We start from the raw sequence: 19,211 nt of genomic DNA, 5'->3' as shown, positions 1-19,211 counted from the left end.
TTTAAGAAAACTTTCAAAGTCTTAGAGATTATCAGTCCATATTTTTTTTCATTGAAAATCTGGCCTCCCTAGTGGCACAGGAGGTTGAGCACCACACTGTGAAGCTGTCTGCAGCCTTTGCAGCGTGGGTTCGATCCCCGCCAGCTGGTGAGAATCTCACATGGCGAAGCAGACCTCTTCTGTCTCACCCGCTGCTCCCCTCAGCAGTGTATTTCTTCAGTATGCCTGTTCTGTTCCCCACTCTGTCTCCGGTGAATTCTCTCACCCTCCCATGCATCTGGTCTGTACTCCAGTTCTTATATAAAAAATAAATAAATATTTTAAAAAAAGAAAAAAAAATCTGGGTTTTCACAGTTTGGGTTTGGTTCAAGTGAGATGCAGGAGCCCACGGTCGTTTGCAGGTAGAATAGAGATGAAACATTAGTGATGGCTGTTAATATGTTTGGAGTCCTTGGGCTGACTTGTTTTAGTATCCCTCTGATATGCTCCCCTCAAATGCCCCTGCCCTATCTCATCTCGCTCTCATAAACCCCCTCCCTAACCTGGTGGACCAAGAAGAAAACAGAAAAGAGAGCCTCCCCGGTGGCACAGAGGATTGAGCGAAGCGCTGTGAAGCTGTCTACAGACTCCGCAGCGTGGGTTCAATTCCCAGCCAGCCAGGGAGAATCCTACATGGCACAGCAGACCTCTCCTGCCTCACCTGCTGCTCCCCTCAACAGTGTTTTCGGTCTGTCTGCCTGTTCTGCTCCCCGCTCTGTCTCTCACCCTCCCAGGACTCCGGCCTGTACCCTAGCTCTTGTATAAATAAAAATAAATCTTTGGGGAAAAAAAAAAAAAGAAAACAGAGAAGACCCTGTTCTTCCCTTTATTCTGAAGGAGTGGGCCTGTCGCCAGGGGCGATGAAGAAAGTCGAGGCTGTGGAAAGCAAAGGGGGATACTATTTTCCAGAATGTAGGGAGGCAATAGGGTGAATCCAGCCACTTCTGACGATTTCCCTTTCTCTGACAGGGCTGACTGAGAAATCAGTGTGATTTGTGGCGAGGCACACCCAGCCCTTGTCACATCCCTTTCCTATCTACCCTCCACTCACTCAGCCCTCTTTCATCGTTTCCGGGCCTCAGTTTCCTGTGCAGATGCTGGGGAACCTCAGGTCTTTAAGCAGGGTGTGACGTGAGGGTGCCATCGTTCGTAGTGACAGTCACAGACTCACAGGACTCTGTCAGGCATCCTGCCAGAAAGAGACGGGGGTTCTCGTTAGGATGTTTAGCTTATCAGCAGCCACTGCAAGAATTTTCCCTGCTACAAACTTCCTAACATTCTGACCTTTCTGGCTTGAAAAATTTTAAGGCTGTTTCTATGCCAACCAAACACATTACATGATCTATGTTTCTCGTGCAAAGTCGCAGCAGGGTCTACGTTACCAGGAAGATTTTTGAAAGATGTGATTTATTTCCTATTCTTTTGTGAGGGAGTCTATGATTTCAGATATGGCAAACAGATACCCAACAACTCTGTGCCTCTGCTGGTTCCCTTAGCCATTATGGAAATCGCACACACCAGGGCATCTGCCTGCCAAGAGAATGTTAGGTATGCAGATGTTTTCAGTTGTGGAGTCAAAATACATGAATTTTGCCCTGAGCTATACACTTTGAAGTCAGATACTTGGCTTTATGTAAGTCCTTATTCTGGACAAAATCCTCACGTTCACTTTCTGTCTCTTTTTGGATATCAACAGTAATTTTTATGTTTACCATGATAGAACAATTTTATCTCTCTCTTACCAGTCTTTCTTGTTTTGATGCTGGATTCACCTCCAGGATGAAGAGCTTAAATATCATGTCAACCATCACCACTATCACCCACCCAATCATTAAACAAGTAAGTAGGAATTCAGAAGCCCTCGTGCCCAGACTATAGTCTACTACTTTGCCATGATTTGGCTAAGTCACATCCCTTCAGCCATGCATAATCTCCTATACATCATGGATGACAACCTTTGCTTTGAAAGCTTTAAGAAAAAGTTGATGTGAGAAGCACATCCAAGTGCTTGTGGAAGCACTTGGAAATTACATAAACATCACATCCTACTCCAGCCATTGATCATTCTTCTACCCTTTACCCTAGAGGAGGGGCCACTGAAGGGCACTACCTAAAGGCACCAAGCATGGCTTCTACTCTATCCATTCCTTTGCACCCCAAACTATACTACCAACAAGTTCCAGAAATCAATGAGTTTGAAAAGCTCTTCCCACAAACGCTTTCAGTAGCTTCCCAGAATAGCAACCAGTTTGCCCCGCTGGGTGGATGTTGTCCAGTCCCAACTCCATTTAGCTAACAATTTAATCATTCTCAATAGAGTACTGTAATCTCAGTCAATAGCCTTTTTCTTTTTACAAAACAATAATATTTTAAAGCGATTTTTGGTCAAGTTCACTGAGGTATAATTTACATATAGTAAAATTCACTCAGTTTAGTATGTAGTTCTATGAGTTGACAAACACACTTGAGTGGCCACCACCAGGATCAATGCACAAAATAATTTCATCACCTCCCCAAGTGCCCCTGCTCCCTTTTGTGATCAACATCCTCCCCTTTCTCCAGTCCCTGACAATCCTTAGTTAGTTTTCTGTCCCTATAGTTTTGCCTTTCCCAGAATGTCACATGAGTGGAATCATAGAATATGTAGCCTTTTGGAGTCTGGCTTCTTTCACTTAGCATAATGCATCAGAGATTCATCCATGTCGTTATATGACAGAAGTTTGTGTTTTTCTATTGCTCGATAGTAAGTAGTCGTGTGAATGTACCACAATTGCTGTATCAATTTACTACTTTAAAGACAATGGCATTTTTTATGATTATAGATAATGAGTCAAACATTTGTGTAAATTGTTTTGCATGTGCACACATTTTTTATTAGACATTTGAATTTAAGAGATGTATTAAGCTTAAGTCCAGATGAACCATCAGAGACTGAAAGATTTGGGGGATCCCTGGGGAAAGGAGAGCATATATTACCTTTATCAGTCAGTCTGGTTCAGACCTGTCAGTTAAACATGGGCTAATTGGAATAAGAGGCTGTTATATTATTTTCACTGAGGACATCTGTTGAATAGGAATTAAAATTAAATCTATTTTTCTGACCCCCTGGGGAAGAACATAAGCACATGCTGGCAACCATCAATTTAGTGAGTCTAAGATTGTCTAAGTGGTTAAAGTAACGTTTCCTTGGACTCTGACAATTCCTAGTGCAGATCACCTGCATGTATGGAAGTTCATATCACAGGTAACTGTTCTTTAGCAGATAAGGAAGAAGTTAGAGCCTGTGGGTACTTGGCTTTCTAACAGACTCCTCAAGGTCATTTAGGTTGAATAAACTCTTTTTTGACTGAGTTAGGGGCAAATTTGTATTCCTTAATCAAAATCGCTTTATTGGAATTTCTTCTGTGCACAGCTTAGAAGATAATTTCCAACCTCTTTTGAAGATTTCAGGCTTAGTACCGATTCTATCTGCTTTCTTGTACCCATTGAAAATATGAGCTTGGATTGGGTCACAGCCATATCAGTAGCAAAGTTCAGCTAAGTCTGAAATCCCATTTAGTCTCTTCCATCCTACCACCCTATCAGCCTAGAGCCATTGTGTTCCCTAGTCCCTCATCCAAGAGCCTGATACCAGACATGCACACAATAAGTGTTTCCTGTTGTGCAAAAACCTTACACCTAAACTTCAATGTGAATGAGTTCCATGCTGATAGCACTACGATCATCCCAGGACAATTTTTAGGATCAGCGAAGACTGGAGAAGAACGTGTAGCTAAAATACAGTGTTTTGCTTGTATAAAAGTCTTGGGTACAATTATTTTATTTATGTAGAAAATTTACTTTTATGTGGATGGATCATCTCTAAAACATTCTTTTTTTTTAAAGATTATTTATGCATACAAGAACTGATGTACAGGCCTGAGGTGTGGGGGGATAAGAGAATTCACCAAAGACAGAGTGGGTAGCAGAACAGGCAGACTGACTGAAATACACTGCTAAGGGAAGCAGCAGGCGACACAGGAGAGGTCTGCTGCACCATGTGGGTAGCTCCTTGGCCTGCCAAGGATCGAATTCATGCTGCAGATGCTGCAGATAGCTTCGTAGTGCTGTGCTTAACCCCTTGCGCCATGAGGAAGGCCCTCTAAAACATTATTTCAATGAACAAATGTATTTGGAGTTTTGAGTAGCCAACTTACAACGCATAATTTGAGGCGCTGGATCTAACAACGGCTGGCGTGCTTAATTGCTGTGTTTGGGAGTATTAATGCTCTTGCTGGGAGGCATCCCATTATCTGAGGTTTGTAGTTTTCAACTAGCATTAAGACTTTAGTGATATTATTAATAGAATTAACAATTATAAAAAAGAATGACAAAGCAAAATTTATGTGAGCAAAATGACTAAGAGAATAGAAGGGATTTCATCATTTGTTTCGCTATCCTCATCAAAATAGAAGTAATAAAGGACATCCACCATGGCTGGATACAAGTCTCAGTACTAACACTTGCAAAGGAGGAGTCATTTAGCAGGCCATGTGATCTCTCTAAGCTGTAGATATTTATCTGAAAAATGGGGAAGACTAATAATGTTATTTTATCACATTGTTATGAGAATTACATGTGACACTAATATTTAAACTAATGCCTGCTATACAGCTGCTGGTGTTAGTATTGTCTTTTTTTTGCATGTGTAGCCAGATTGAATGAATTTGAGAAGAAATGAGTGCAAAAATATGCTAACATATTTCAAATGTTAGTCTTGGGCATTGGTAGAGATAGTCCTAGCTTCTTTCAGTTTGAAGAAGAAATGGATCTGGATAAAAGACCAGAGTCTAGGACATGAAGGAGGTAACCACACATGGGCTGATGAGGGAAAATATTGCCTCAAACAAACAAATCTTACTAATCCTACGAGAAATCCATTTTTTGGACAACAACAAAAAAGTTATTTTCCAACAAGTGCTGGACCAAACTGATAAGTGAAAATAATGCAATAGTGTAAAACAATGCAAAACTCTCTGGAGAATTATGGAGAATGAAAAACGTCCAGAAGATTGGAGATGAGAAAATGTTTTAGTTTTAATAATTCAAGGTTATATAATTAAATAAATGACCAGTGATTTTTAAGAAAAGAACAATCACATTATGGAATCATCCTGGGTTTTTGACCTGATGAACAAACTTCATTTTCTTTCTTCCCATGGTCTGAGAGATCCAGGAACTGACTAAAGATATGATGGGAGGCTTTTTGAAGTTTCCATCTGAAATTTTGAAATTCTGGAATGATAAATTCAAAAACTTAAATTTTTTAGGAGTAAACAGAACATTTGGTTCCTGAAATACAAAGATGAGCATCCAAGAGGTCATGTATCTCTGGTTTCCAGGAAACAAAACTGGGTGTTTCTATGTTTTATGGAGTGAGGTGTCCTGGGTGAAGGTCAGTCACTCATGGTTAGTGAAGGGATGTAGAGCCATCTCACAGGGGAGAAGCCCCAGCAAACCTCATGAAATCACAAGGGGACCGAGTCTCCCCCTGCCTCCTTTCTCCTTGCCTCCCCTCTTAACCCTGGGCCCCTTACCGTTTCTGTCTGGGTATCTGTCCCAATAGTCTGTTTCTTTTCTACTGACTGGCTTTTTCTGCTTACTCTTCAGTATGCAAATTGATGGAAAGTATGCGCTGATCTTAGAGTAGCCTTAGGTAGCCTTCATAGTCCAAGGACCCACTGCCACCTGCCTACATTCCTTGTTCGATGTCTAAAAGGAGGAACTCTGGCCATTTAGGCCATATGATGAGTTGGGGTGCATCTGAACCATCCACCAGCTCTGGATAAGGGAGGGCCATGTGGGCTGTGGGAATGATGGGAGGTGAAGTTTCTAAAGAATGAGGTACATGTACTGTGCCAATCTAGAATTGGTATATCAAGACAGGTAATTCTTGAGAAAAAAAATCATTGGTCAGTTAGGAAAAGAGTGTTCCAAACCTCTAAGTCCACTTCTCAGCCTGATTGAGAAACAGTAAGTGGAGCCAGGAGGGCACACACCCCACAAGCCCAGGTGCCCTGGGTTCATTTATCAGTCTGAATGGAATACAATCATGGATCAGAGGGTGCCCCCTACCCCGCAACCCAGTAATGTCCAGAACACCAACACAATAACACAATACTAAAGCAATGGGAAGGCAGGCCAGGTATATGTGCAAACTCAGTGGGCCTAAGTAGCCCAGGAGACCCCACGGCCCCAGCTAATCAGCAAGAGACACAATGTGGAGACACACAACAACCAAACTCCCACTCCTTGACCACTCTACCCACAGAAGCACCAACTTCTCACCACCTCAGTAGAGACCCACTTGGACCCTTCTGTCTGCTCGGAGAGCTACCCTAGATTTCATCCTATCTATCAATAAACCTCTTGCTTTTCTATCACTTTGGTCTCAACATTGAATCCTTTTCTCACTGAAGACAAATCTGGGGTTCTCAGACTCCAAGCCTGTGTCCAAAAACCCCTGAAAAAAAAAATCATTGGTGAAGTCTAGCTGCAATATGCACTTCAGGAATATTTGGTTATATTGTTTCCTTGTCGAGCAGAATGCATGGATACTTTGTTCAGTATAGAATTCATGCAGGGAGGGCTATCAGGAGAGTAAAATGTCTATAAAAAGTATCTCATTAAGAATAATTGAAGAATGTATGTCTATGAAAACTTGATTTCTGAGCTGTTTTCAAAACTCGGGGCAGGACTAGCAGTCTATGAATGTTAATTGCTATTGCGTGGGAGGTACTCTACTCCTTCCTCCCTCCCCCGCCCCACACCCTGTTTTCCTCCCATTCCTTCCTGTGGCAAGGGGTCAGAGGGCAGTTGCACTGTGCTTACAGGTACTTAGGGAGATCCTGCTTCCTAAGATCAGGCTCTGTGCTGTGTCATCAGGCTGCAAACATGCATGACTTCATGGAGTTGACTCTCTAGTGAGGAAGTGAACATATAAACAAATATCACTAAAAGCAATAGTTGTTGTGATTGAGATGGATAGAAGTTCAGTGGAGGCTCACAGAGGGCAGGGATCAGCTTGGCCTAAGGTCAGTGAAGAATAGCATGCTAGCGTAGGGCATGGCGCTGAAGGATTAGTGGAACTTCACTTGGTAGACCAAGGAGGAACAGTATTTTAGGTAAAGTAACAAAATTAGGGAAAGCACTGGGGTATGAATTACTACTGCATGCTCAGGGAACTAACCATAGGTGGTTCCATAGGACTTGCAATGGAAAGGGGATGAGGTGGAGCATGAAGACACAAATGGGGGCCCTGAGTTAGAGCCTGATCTTGGAGGCCAGGGGAGGCCCGTCCTTTTGTGTTGTTATAGAGCCTCAGTGTAAGATTTCATCCAGTGAATTCTTGATTTTGGGGGTGATAAACCATGAAGTGTGAGCTGAGAGGAAGAGCTACTGCAATAATACAAGAAATAGGTGATAAAAATCCTTGGGGGAAAAAAGAGGGCTATATGAGGTGTAGTTCTACAGGGTTGACCGGTTCTAGTCGTAGGCTGGGAACCATAAAAGGAGATCGTTTGGAGAGGAAGAAGGACAAGTTTGGTTTTAGATCTGCCATGGAAATTATTAAGGACCTATTGGTACTTAATATAAGGTAGATCTTCCTGACAATTGGATCTATAGAGAAGTGAGTTCCCTATTGCTAGGAGTATTGAAGCAGAGACTCGTACAGCCATCTGTCAAGGTGGTAAAAGAGGAAATTCCTGTATTGACTTGGAAACCAGAATAAACAGCCTTTAAAATCCCTTCCAACTTTTAAGGATTTTTCATGCTACAGGGGTAGAAAAATAACTATTTATTTTATATTCTGTTGATGTCTCCTAATAAATTTTAATACCACTGTGAGGTATACTATGAAATAAAGGTAAATAGAAAAAAGGAGTGATAAGCACACACTTTTTAGATATGCTTTGATAGCTGTATATTACCTCTTATATATATTTTTATATGAGGTTGTCAATATCCAGAAATTTAGTTACTGTTTAACAAATCAACATCAACATTTGGCATACTTGTCAATGTTGGAGGCTCTGACATAGTGAGTTCTAAGGGCATGTGTGTAAATACGTCATCATTTATGGGCAAATAAAAAGAAAGGGACCGTGATTTGTACCTAAATGATTACTATTTTCCACTTTACTGCAATATCTATTCTATTACTGTAAAGCAGTCTTTTACAAATCTTTTGTAAGGCAATGATTCTGAGGAGAGTTAAATATCAATCTAAGTATAACATCAGTATGTAAACAGATTGATGAATTGCTAGATTGCTAGGATATAAACCATATGGAATGACAAATAACGCTCTGAGGAGCTGGGGATAATTTTAGCATTTCACGAAAACCGAGAACAAGATGAAGCTACACTACCAGTTGATTAAACTCCCCAACACTATTCTGATTTTACTCTCAAGGCTCTATGGGGCAATTAGTATTCTGAACATTAAAAATATAACTTGCTAGTTCGTTTCCTTCCTAATGCATAACTAATGGGTTCTGTGGATGTCAGTGTAGGAAAAGACTGCAGGGATAGACTGAGGGAGAATCATTACCTGAGGCCAAGCTCTGGTATTTGTTTCCTCCAAGTTTGTAAAAATATGATTACAGTTTCAAAGTACTGAGCAGGTCTTCCAAGGGTTCCATGATAAAACCAGTTAATTAATTAATTAATTAAGAAGTCTTCACTTTTTCAACCAGTAGGAAGAAACTTCCAACTCAGTTTTCCCATGGCTCAATTCTGAGTTCTTTTTGTGAAATTGCACTAGCCTCACATCCACAATCCAGCAACGGCACGATATATTTTGTACTTACTATAATCAAGACACATCTTCTCTCTTTCTCTGGTTATATAAGTAGATCCTTCTCCCTTTCTACTTTCTAGTTGCTCTACTACTAATGCTGGGGGTGGGGGTGGAGGAGTGGAATTAAAGTGAGGAATCTTGAAGATTCTTTTATGAATTAAGGGATTTTAGATTAAGTCTATGCACCGAGGGTAGAGCTGAGAATTAAGCAATTTTCCCTGAATTTAAGCACAATAGGCCACTCATTGAAAAATGACTGAAGCCTTCACTGGATTTGGGTTCTACCCATGTGGCCTGAATTACCAAAGAAGAGAAAATTATCTCTGGACTCAGAGGTGAGTCTTGGAGAAGCTTAATGAGAAAGGCTCTCAAGGAAGATTCTCAGAACTGCATTTCTTTAGTCAAAGAGACTGAGGGTGAATATGACCGTGGTGGTCAAGTTTACACAACACCCTCAGGCAGGCAATGATGGCCTGTCCTCCTGACCACAAAGGGAGGCTGTGTTAGCTATTCAGCTCGAGGACTTCACCCTGGCTTCTGGACCTGTGACAGAATGACCGTGCGCTCAGTATTTGGCCAAGGAAGTGGACTTTCTCTTCAGACACCCAGCATAGAGGCGAGGATGGCTCTGGGAAGGGCTGGTTCTGCCACTTTCTGAAGGCAGGATGAGGGTCCCCCGGTGCCCGGCTGGGCTCAGGAGTAGCTGGGCTAGGAGCACAATCTGCACATCTGATTGCAAACCAGCCTTCTTTCTCCCAGGAGCACTCCCAGGGGCAAGACTGGAAAGTGATGGGAGCAACAACCGTCATTTTGCTGCATCTTCGATTCCATTCTGCTGAAACCCACGTGGACTCTTTTCAGGATGTTTTTAAAGGAAATATCATTTCTAGATGTGAGTGTGCTGGGCAGGGGTAGAAAATGGTATGCACGTCGCTTTGAGAGGTACGTGGCTTGATGTGAAGCAGTCTTATTAGGTTCCTGTTTATAATAAAAATTGTAAACAGGACAGAATAGGCTTTGAACTACATGGATTGAATAAAATGGACTGATTAATCTTTTATGAGAGGATGGGTACAGAGGAGGAGATAAATGAAGAGGGAGAAGAGAGGAGGAGGGAAGCGAAGTGGGAGGGAGGGAGAGATGGGGGGAGAAGGAGTAGCCGCACATGACACTACCCTGAATCTTAAGGCACTAAATCACAGACACCTCCCAAAGGAAGTTTCTGTGTCCTTCACTCCCTGGATATTGGGATCATTTCTTCATGGCAGGTGCCATGGTCAGAAGCAGACTCAGTTATGTCAGGGGCTCCCCGGGCACGTGACCTTTGGCAGAAAGAGCGTGTATTTGCTCACGCCTGACTCCGGTGGCAAGTCCACTTAGATAAAACCACTCCCAAGGCCATCTCCCCACTGATGACCTCAGGGGCACCCATGCTAAGCTTTCCTGCTTTGAGAACTTCCTAGTTAAGTCCCCCTTATCTCTGGGAAAACTTGACCTCTAGCACACAAAGCATGCCAGGGCGCAGGGCAACGGAACTTTCTGACTTTAAAGTCAGTGTGGCTTTGCTTACCTTTGAAATGGAGCTTTTGTATTTTGAAACTGTTTACAAGAAGTTCTCTGAGCCCTGACCTGCAAACACAGATACTAAGAAATTCTGGGGCCAGAGTGTCCAAATAACTAGGATAAGGACGATTGCGTTGAATAATAATAAAGTCTGGCATTAACACTTAGGTTACTGAGTTCTTCAATGGAAATCCTTTCTAATCCTGCATTTTCAGTCCAAGAAAAGAGCACCGTTTTTGAAATAAAGAGTATTTGGATCATCACTTTGTTGTTTCTTAACAAGAGTTTCGCTGCTTTAGTCTAGAAGCTAAGTTCAGTTTCATCAGAGGTAACAGAGGACAACTATGTTACACAATTTTTTAGAACATTAAATGAAGTAACAAATACTTAAGTGCTTCACAAGTATTTTATATTTTCCCCATTCTATAGATAAAGAAACTGAGGTACAGAAAGAGGAAGTAATTTGCCTATGGTAAAACAGATGGTAAACATTAAATTCTGGAACTCAGGTCAGAGTGGGTGGTCAAGAAATGACTGCAAAAATCAGATTACTATCATATTACTATGATCCTATCTTCTTCAAAATTTGCCTATTGTGCTAAAAGAAACATGGTGCTTTTTAATATTTTCACAAATTGCTTTTAGGCTAATTTTTCTACAATAAAACATTTCTTGAAAATAAAAGTGACAATTGCATTAGTTTTGTGATCTTTGTAATATAAATATTATAGCAGAATGAATCCAGAACTGAACATTGCAATTAAGAAAAGGACTAATGAATATAGATGTAAAATAAATCATTTTCTGCAAAATAGTACATGTTCAAAAAATAAAAATAAGTATGTTGAAGTGTTAGAAAGATTAGTTTTCCAAATTCTGGTAGAGGGAGAGCAAGTCCTAGAAAAGGAAACATTCATTCCTACTCTGGAGGAAAATAAACAAGCATAGAGTTATGACAACAGGGCTGGAGTTAACGTGACAGTATAAAGAGCCATAGAATCACATCGGTTATTTTGGCAAATGGAATTCTAGATACTTGCCGGCACTTGGTGGCGTTTATTCCAAGGTTGTTATAGTGTGTCTTCTGGATTAAATTTTTCCTCATCATGTCAGTTTCAGCAAAAAGAAATTAATGCTAAGCCTGCTTTCCAAATGCAGTTGCTTTTGTCTTTGGAAAAGGACATTCATATTTCTCCACACTTTCTTTATGACTTGATTCCTGGAACAATCATGGAGAAGGAATGGAGCAGGTATTCTTATTTACAAAGTCGCAGGAATGGCTGGGAGTGTACACATCTTGCATGCATCCAGCAAAGTGGTTGGTACATGGAGGTACGGAGGTCGTAAATGAACAGTAAGAAGCAGCTGCCAGGCACAGGGATTAAAGTCTCAGCTCTATCAAGCTATTGCCAGCCACTATAGTCTGAGTTCAATCCCAGGCCGGAGAGCTACCCATATGGAGCAGCAGACCTCTCCTGTCTCTCCCGCTGCTCTCCTCAGCAGTGTGTTTCAGTCAGTCTGCCTGTTCTGTTCCCCGCTCTGTCTCTGGTGTATCCTCTCACCCCTCTGCACCTCTGGCCTGAACCCCAGTTCTTGTATGCATAATAAATAAAAATGAATCTTGAAAAAAAAAAGGAAGAAACAGCTGTCATTGAGTGTTCTCCTAGCTGAGGGATAGACACTTCTCCGAACGTTTCACATACATTGACACACCTCTCTGTAAGAGGAGTTAGGTAATGAGTGTGCAAGACTGCCACTCACTAGGTGAATCACCTTGGCAAGTCAGAGAAAGGTATTTTTCTATGGGAGGATGGGAAATGAAGGAGGGGGTGGAAGAAGCACTTTGGCCTTGGTTTCACCATCTGGAATTTGGGGATAATAGCTGGACTAACCTCCTAGGGTTATTGTGGAGATCACCTGAGTTGGTACACAGAAAGCATTTGGAGCAGGGCTGACATACCTGGATGCTCAGTAAATGCCACTGAGTATTTGTATTCTTCCTAAAGTAACCTCTTAAATCATTGGTGGAGTCAGGATTTGAATCCAGGCTGCTTGGTTCAAGAACCTGTTTCTAGTCATTTTTTATTTTGAATGAGTAACCAAATAAGTGAATAAATAACCTGGGATCATATGGCAAGATAGGGGCCAAATTCAGGTTTCCTGTCACTCACCCTAGAGTTTCAGTGCTAGACCAAGGCTGGGCTAGACTGAGTGCACAGATCTGCTTCCCCTTACCCCACCCCCACCCCAAGGAGGCAGAAAGTTGCTGCTTATCTATGGGTTTCATTCTCTTCTTTCTCAGCTCACACATCCTTCCAGGCTGTCTTCCAGGTGGTGTGTGTGCATTATAAGTATGTTCTTGCCCTGTAGGCCGCAGACTTTCATATCTCAGTGCTACAGGATTGGATTCTGTAGCCCACTGAGGAGGGAAAAATGAATGGAGTGAGCACAGGTAGAATAAGTAGCCTTTAAATAACACTTGCCAGCTTGCAAAGCACTTTCATATCCATTGTCTAACTTGGTCACTGGAACAACCACATGATGTAGATTGTAATCTCTGTTTCTGAGACAACCCAAGTGCAGAGACATGATAAATGCCACGGCCCACGCGTCCACCAGCACCTTCCAACCCTGGATCCCATATTCTCTTTTGACAAATTATTTGACCCTTTATACTGAAGAATCTGTGTCCTTGGCTGTGTCTTTTGTCCTTGACCTAAGAAAAATTATTGCTTGATGTTTCCAGTGTAATTTTTGATCTTCTTGGGAAAGTCTCAATTTGGGACAAGATGATTTCCCACATCACATCTACAGTCTTGGAGTTTGGGACTCATTTCCAGGCTTATAGGAAAGATATACAATGATTCAATTGGAATGCTTGGTACAAGAAATATAGCATCTGTAAAGATGCTATTTATTTTGGACCATCTAACCCTGTGCTGTGGTAGAAAATGTGGGGGACGGAAAGGGGACATCAGAAAAGGGATTTCACTCATGTCATGAGTTACTATGGTATCCTCATATTTTATTTCAAAACTTCTGTACACATTACTCTTCCATAAAACCGAGTTCCTTGGATCCTCCCCACTTCATCACAGTTCTTTGCCTCATGTGTAAGAAGATTGTTTTTCATTTTGAACCCAATTGCTTCCTCTTTCACCCCTTAGTAAATCATCCTTCTCGGTGTGTGGCATAATTACTTCCATGACAATGGGTTGAAGTGAGACACAGCCCATTATGAAAGACTAAGTGGAGAGACCCGGCTCTGAGCTCCCTACAAGCTACTATCTTAATAACTGCAGGACAGAGTTAGAAAATTACTGCACGATAAATTGCTTTCTCGATAGCGGTTTTGTTCCTGTCTTTTCCAAAGCTGTGCCATGCTGAGAAAATTTCTCTACATTTTTAATTGTAGATAATTTTGTGTAAGAAAAACCTCCCAGTGAAAATGGTCTAATGAAATGTGTATAGTTTGACTTTGGCAAAGCTGCATGTCATTCAAAATGAGGGCATAAACACACACACAAACTGCACGTGCTATCACCATAAAGAGTAAGAGAGAATTGGCATCAAAACCAATGTGGGAGATTGAGAAGTGGAGATTGGCCCCTAATGGAGCTCTTCCTTTTTACACACTCATGTAAAAGACTAGGGTTAATGAATGGGTGGTGTACTGCCACCATGTGGCGAGTCAGGTGAGGCTGAGGACTCCCAGGGACCCTCTCTTAACAAGAACCCAACCTGGTCTATCTAGAAGATGGACAAGAATCGGGAAGACTGAAAAGATGCCTGTGCTGCTGAAGTAAATGCTGGAAGACTCGTTCTAAAGCTCATATGCTTTACTCAAAGAATACCACCGCCAAACCATGTTTATGCTTATTTTTGGTGTGATTCTAATGAGCTTATTTTTTTAAACCTTATAGCACATAAGAATCAAGTAATTATTATCATAGAAGAGGACAGGAAAATGAGTATATTAGATATTTCATGCTCATTTTATTCTAACATTAATATCAATCAGCATTATGCTGGTGCTACAGACTTGTATTAAAGGTGATCAAACTGAAGGTTTGTGAGACAAATAGGGGTAAACTAGGTATTCATGATCAAGATTCTGTGACCCCAAAACTCATATTTCTACATCTCCCCCTGGTCTTTTGCAAGCCTGATGTCGGGCTTGACAGCAGAAAAAAATGACAGGAGAAAAAATGGAATCGGTACTTCAAACATACCACATCTTTTGACCATTGACTGCAGAGGAAGATGGTCTCTGTGTGGTGCATCCAGCCTTCTCTGTGTGAGCAGCCAGGGGCATCCTGAGGAGTGCAAGCTGAGTGAGAGTTTGGGATCAAGTATAACTTTGCTTTTTGCTACCTAGGGGAATGTGGTCATGTGACAGTATCTTCTCGAGCCGCAGTTGTTTCGTCTGAAAAATTATAATAATTTTACATACTACCTCATGGTACTGGTTCAAAGGATTAAATGAGGCAATTCATATAAATAGCAAAAGCAGGGGTTGTATTTAGTAGGCATTACATATCAACCGAGGGCATTTTAGAAAATTAAAAGCTCAAATCCTTTCAGGACTAAACTGGGTTCTTATTAAATTGTTCGTCTGTTTATTCCTTCATTCAACACACATTCATTAAGTACAAATTAGGAGCTAGCAGTGGTAGCCACCAAGTAAATAAATATAAATAAATTACAGCTCTTGCTGTCTAGAAACTCAGACATATAAACAAAGAACTACAGCGATTAGGGAAGTGTTGGGGAAACATTTTCATGTGACACAGATATGGGAACACACTTCCTGTCTGGGAGAAGCCAGGACAACTTCCCAGAGGTGATGTTCAAGGGAGAGTAAATGATGAGACGGGAAAAGGACATTCCATTGGAGAACATGGCATGTATAAACAAAGACTCACATGGAAGAGAGCAGGTGGTTTTGGCCATGGAGCTATAGGGTGTGTGTGAGGGAAGTAAAAGGATGTGAGCCTGAGGCAGTGGGTAGGGCCAGCCAGGAGGGGCCTTGTGGACAGAGCTAAGTTTATGGGTTTGTTCCAAGGTTTTCAAACTTCTTCAACAGTAGATATTTTTCCTTTAAACAAAATTTTATGGAGAACCCCTATATATGAAACAAATAATGGCAATGTTTTGTTAGGGAACATTTCGTTTGTAAGTTCAAATTAAAAACAGTTAAAAAATCAGTGAGTGAAAACAAAAGAGATTTTAATTAATGCAGCCATTCGGGGTTATTTGTGACAAACTCAACTTCCATTGGGTGTGCGTGTGTGTAACATATACACATATGTGAGGTTCTAATTATATAACATTGATAAAATGTGTTCACTCAGAGAACTAGTCGCAAAGGAATTCAACTTGCAATCTTGGGGTACTCAACTGTTCTGGAAGCTTAAAAAAGAAGTGGTATGTCAGGCCTCCCCTGGTGGCGCAGCGGTTGGGCGCTGGGCTGTGAAGCTGCCCTCAGCCTCTGCAGCGCCGTTCAATCCCCAGCCACTGGTGAGGGCCCCACATGGCACGCAGACCTCTCCTGCCACCAGCTGCTTCCCTCAGCAGTGCATTTCGTTCCTACTGCCTGTTCTGTTCCCCGCTCTGGCTCTGGTGAATTCTCTCACCCTCCCGTGCTTCTGACTGTACCCAGTGCATGTACAAACAAACAAACAAACAAATAAATAAATAAAAATGCATGCCTCTTTACAAAAAAAAAAATTAAAAAAAAAATCACTGAGACCTACCACAGCTTTAAAAAAAAAAGTGGTATGTCAATTTTACTTCAAATTTAAATTATCTACCAATACTTTCCATGTCTTATCACAAATACAAAAGTTAGAGAAGCACCATGACCCTAAATCGGAGCTAAAATGGTCTCTATAATACACGATTATCAGGGTGTGACCTGTTCCGTGACCCTTTTCGTTGCCTTACGGTTGGGCTCTGATGAAAACTTGTAGGGAGGAGATGCACCTGAGCCTTACCTGGTCTGTAAACAAGCACGGCCATGCCTGTGTGCTCTGCTGGGCTATCTTGCATTGTAACAGCTGACATGAAACAGGTCAGTAGGTTCTCAAAATTAGTAGCAGGTTTTTAGAAATTATCATGGTTATTATTAATGTAAGTTTGTGAGAAAAATTCAGTAGGTAGCTGGTACAAAACTGTGAGCCTTGGCAGAAATTACTATGTTTTATTCATTTACCTATGTTCAGGGCCCAGTCCTGTCTCATGGTAAGGTCTCCATTAATGTTGCTGAATGAACTGAAGTTTAAGAGAGAGTGCAGACCTAAACATCTGGATGAAAGCATGGCAGAACATGCACATGGTAGCCTAATCCCTGTTAATAAATGCCTGTAGAGTGCAGAGTGAGAAAAGACAGTCACAGACAGCACCTGTAGAACATCAGTATAAATGAGGAACATGCAGGAAGGAAGCAGGTGAAGGACAGGAGAAAGTAGCAGCTGGTGCTGAATTCACAGTGGGTCTGCGATTTGATTATGCTCCACCAGTTTGTATCAGGAGAGTTCCTGGACCACAGTATGAATCTATTTAGCACTAGATTTCACCCACTTTCCACTTACTTTAACAGCCTAGAATAGGAGCAGACTAGCCATGTTCACATAACAATCCTTCTCAAGGGTTTCAGGATTTAAGTATAAAGTCTATACTAGTGTTTATAAAGCCACCTGTGAGGTTTTTCTCTTCCTTGTCCTCATTAGATGTTAACTCCCACTTTAAGTGCTTCCATGCAGCCCAGCAAGGTCTCTCCCTTTGCTGTATCAATACTGTAAAGGTGATTCATCCTGTCTCTGAGGAGGCCCTCTCACTTGGAAGGAGTTGGTTGGACTCTAGAGGATTAGTGGGTTGGGAACCAAGTTGGCGCATATTGAAGGCACTGGGCTCTCTTACGAGGCTGAATCATATGTCCCAATGGAAACTTTCTCCATCCTGGGAGTCATTAATGTGTCATAACCCATAATTTTAAAATTATTGGGTGTTTAGGACTTCCTTTCTCGCTCAGCCCACAGATCCTTATCCTCTCCTACAAGCTGAACCTTCTGAATATGAATGAAGAGAGAAATCCTCCCACCACCTCCTCCTTGAGCAATAAGGTGAGAACAGACATGATCAAGGACCATGTCCTCTGGGCTCCTTACAAGGACAGTGATGTTTACCCTCTGGTCCTTGTGCCGCGCTGCTGTAGCTTACTGTTCTCAAATCCAGCCCTGCATTGCTCCCAGCAGGCCCTGGGTCTCTAGCCAAATTCCTCCCAGCCTCGCTTTGTGATTGCTTGGTTCACTGAGAGCCAACCAGCCATGAAGACCTCACAATGAGGTGACAGAGGTGGCCTCTGAGGGCGGAAGTCAAGCTCGTCAGTGTTTCACAAGCAGAGCTGTGTTTGCAGGTGGCCTTAAAATCTGAGTGTCTTTTTTTATTCCCTTGTTTGCCTTACAGGATTAGGGCGTGAAGGTCAGGAGAGAGGGGCTTAAGTGATGACAAAGGTCACTCAGTTTCAAGTCTGGAAGATGAGCAGGAGCACCAGGGCTGAAAGGACAGTGGGAACAAGGGCAAGGATGACAGGTTTTTAAAGGCATAACCCTGAGACTTCCTCCCATCTCCTCTCCTGGTGTCCGCTGGTGCATCCTACTGATAAATTTAGATGTTGATGTCTATATTTAATTTTATCTGCAGCAAGAAGCAAAAGCAGAGCTAGTTAGACATTTAAAGCCAGTCATCTGTGTTTGTTATTTACTTTTAGATAAGCAAAAACCCCACATAATTTACTCTTGATAAAGACTCCCGGGGCTGCTTGTTTGCTAAAGACATGTGACTTTTAAACCATGAGCAGTTTGAGATGTCACCAGAGTAAAACTTAATTCCCCCTCACACACGCACGCACACGCATACACACGCACCCTGAGGATTTTTTGAGCCTGTCTTTATGGACAGCACTGACCCGCCTGTGCTTGCATCATTTCTGTTCAAACATCTGCATGTCCAAAGTTTGGCTTGTGACATCAGTCAAACTTTGCTCCCTGCCAGCTCTGCTGTGTTCCCCACACACCTGAGGATTCTCCTGGTCGCTCACCAGCTCCGTGAGCTCTCCAGAGGGTTCTGCGTGGAGGAGGAGGGTCTGCGGGGTCTGCATGGAAATAAGAGCACGATGGCCAGGCCTGCAGGACACGGACATCTGCTTGACAGCCCCTCTCATTCCTGCCCATGACCTCACAGAGGCCTCGATTGGATCAGGCAATTAGTATGGTTGGGATCAAATGCTGCCCAATTTAATTCAATTACTCTTCACCACAAGAGAAAATATGGTTATTATAGTGACAGGACCTGTGTGCAGAAGACAGGCTTATAGCCAGCGACCTGCCAACATGTTGCCAAGCTGTGGGGAGTAGGAAGGCCACAGATGAGGATGATGAGAGGGGACAGGCAGCACTGTGCCCACCCCTCAGTGCTCAGATGCACAGCTGAGTGTCTCCCCACAATGGCCCAGAGGCACTCTCCTGACAGAAACCCATAGGTCACGTGGGTGCATCTGTCACCAGGACTCAGAGTCAAGGGGTGGAAGAGCCAGGTTTCCTGTTACTCGATAACTACAAACTATTTACCAAATCCCAGGGAGAAAGGAGAGAGTAGAATGTGATAACAGTTAGCAGTTAGAGGGAGATGCATTTCAAAATTACTGTTTTAAAGGGCATTTCTTATGTATGGTTCCTGTGTGAGTAATGTTGCTCTGTGTATCAGC

At 42.2% G+C, this 19,211-nt stretch overlaps 1 long non-coding RNA gene across 2 annotated transcripts; it reads right to left on the bottom strand.

Annotated features, from left to right (window-relative positions):
* Positions 1-857: 857 nt before the first annotated feature.
* LOC119259759 (uncharacterized) lies at positions 858-17,751 on the bottom strand. 2 transcript variants are annotated; one of them, XR_005128546.1, is made up of 3 exons: positions 17,614-17,751; positions 6,910-6,998; positions 858-1,228 (listed from the first exon to the last, which is right to left on the bottom strand). It is a non-coding gene; the product is annotated as an uncharacterized LOC119259759 (long non-coding RNA). The 2 variants fall into 2 exon arrangements; XR_005128547.1 differs by having other exon boundaries at positions 17,632-17,751.
* Positions 17,752-19,211: the final 1,460 nt, after the last annotated feature.

Source organism: Talpa occidentalis, unplaced genomic scaffold (genome assembly GCF_014898055.3).
Source record: "Talpa occidentalis isolate TD23 unplaced genomic scaffold, MPIMG_talOcc4v2.1 talOcc4.5, whole genome shotgun sequence".
Taxonomy (NCBI): Eukaryota; Metazoa; Chordata; class Mammalia; order Eulipotyphla; family Talpidae; genus Talpa; species Talpa occidentalis.
This window is presented reverse-complemented; position numbering and strand designations above follow the sequence as displayed.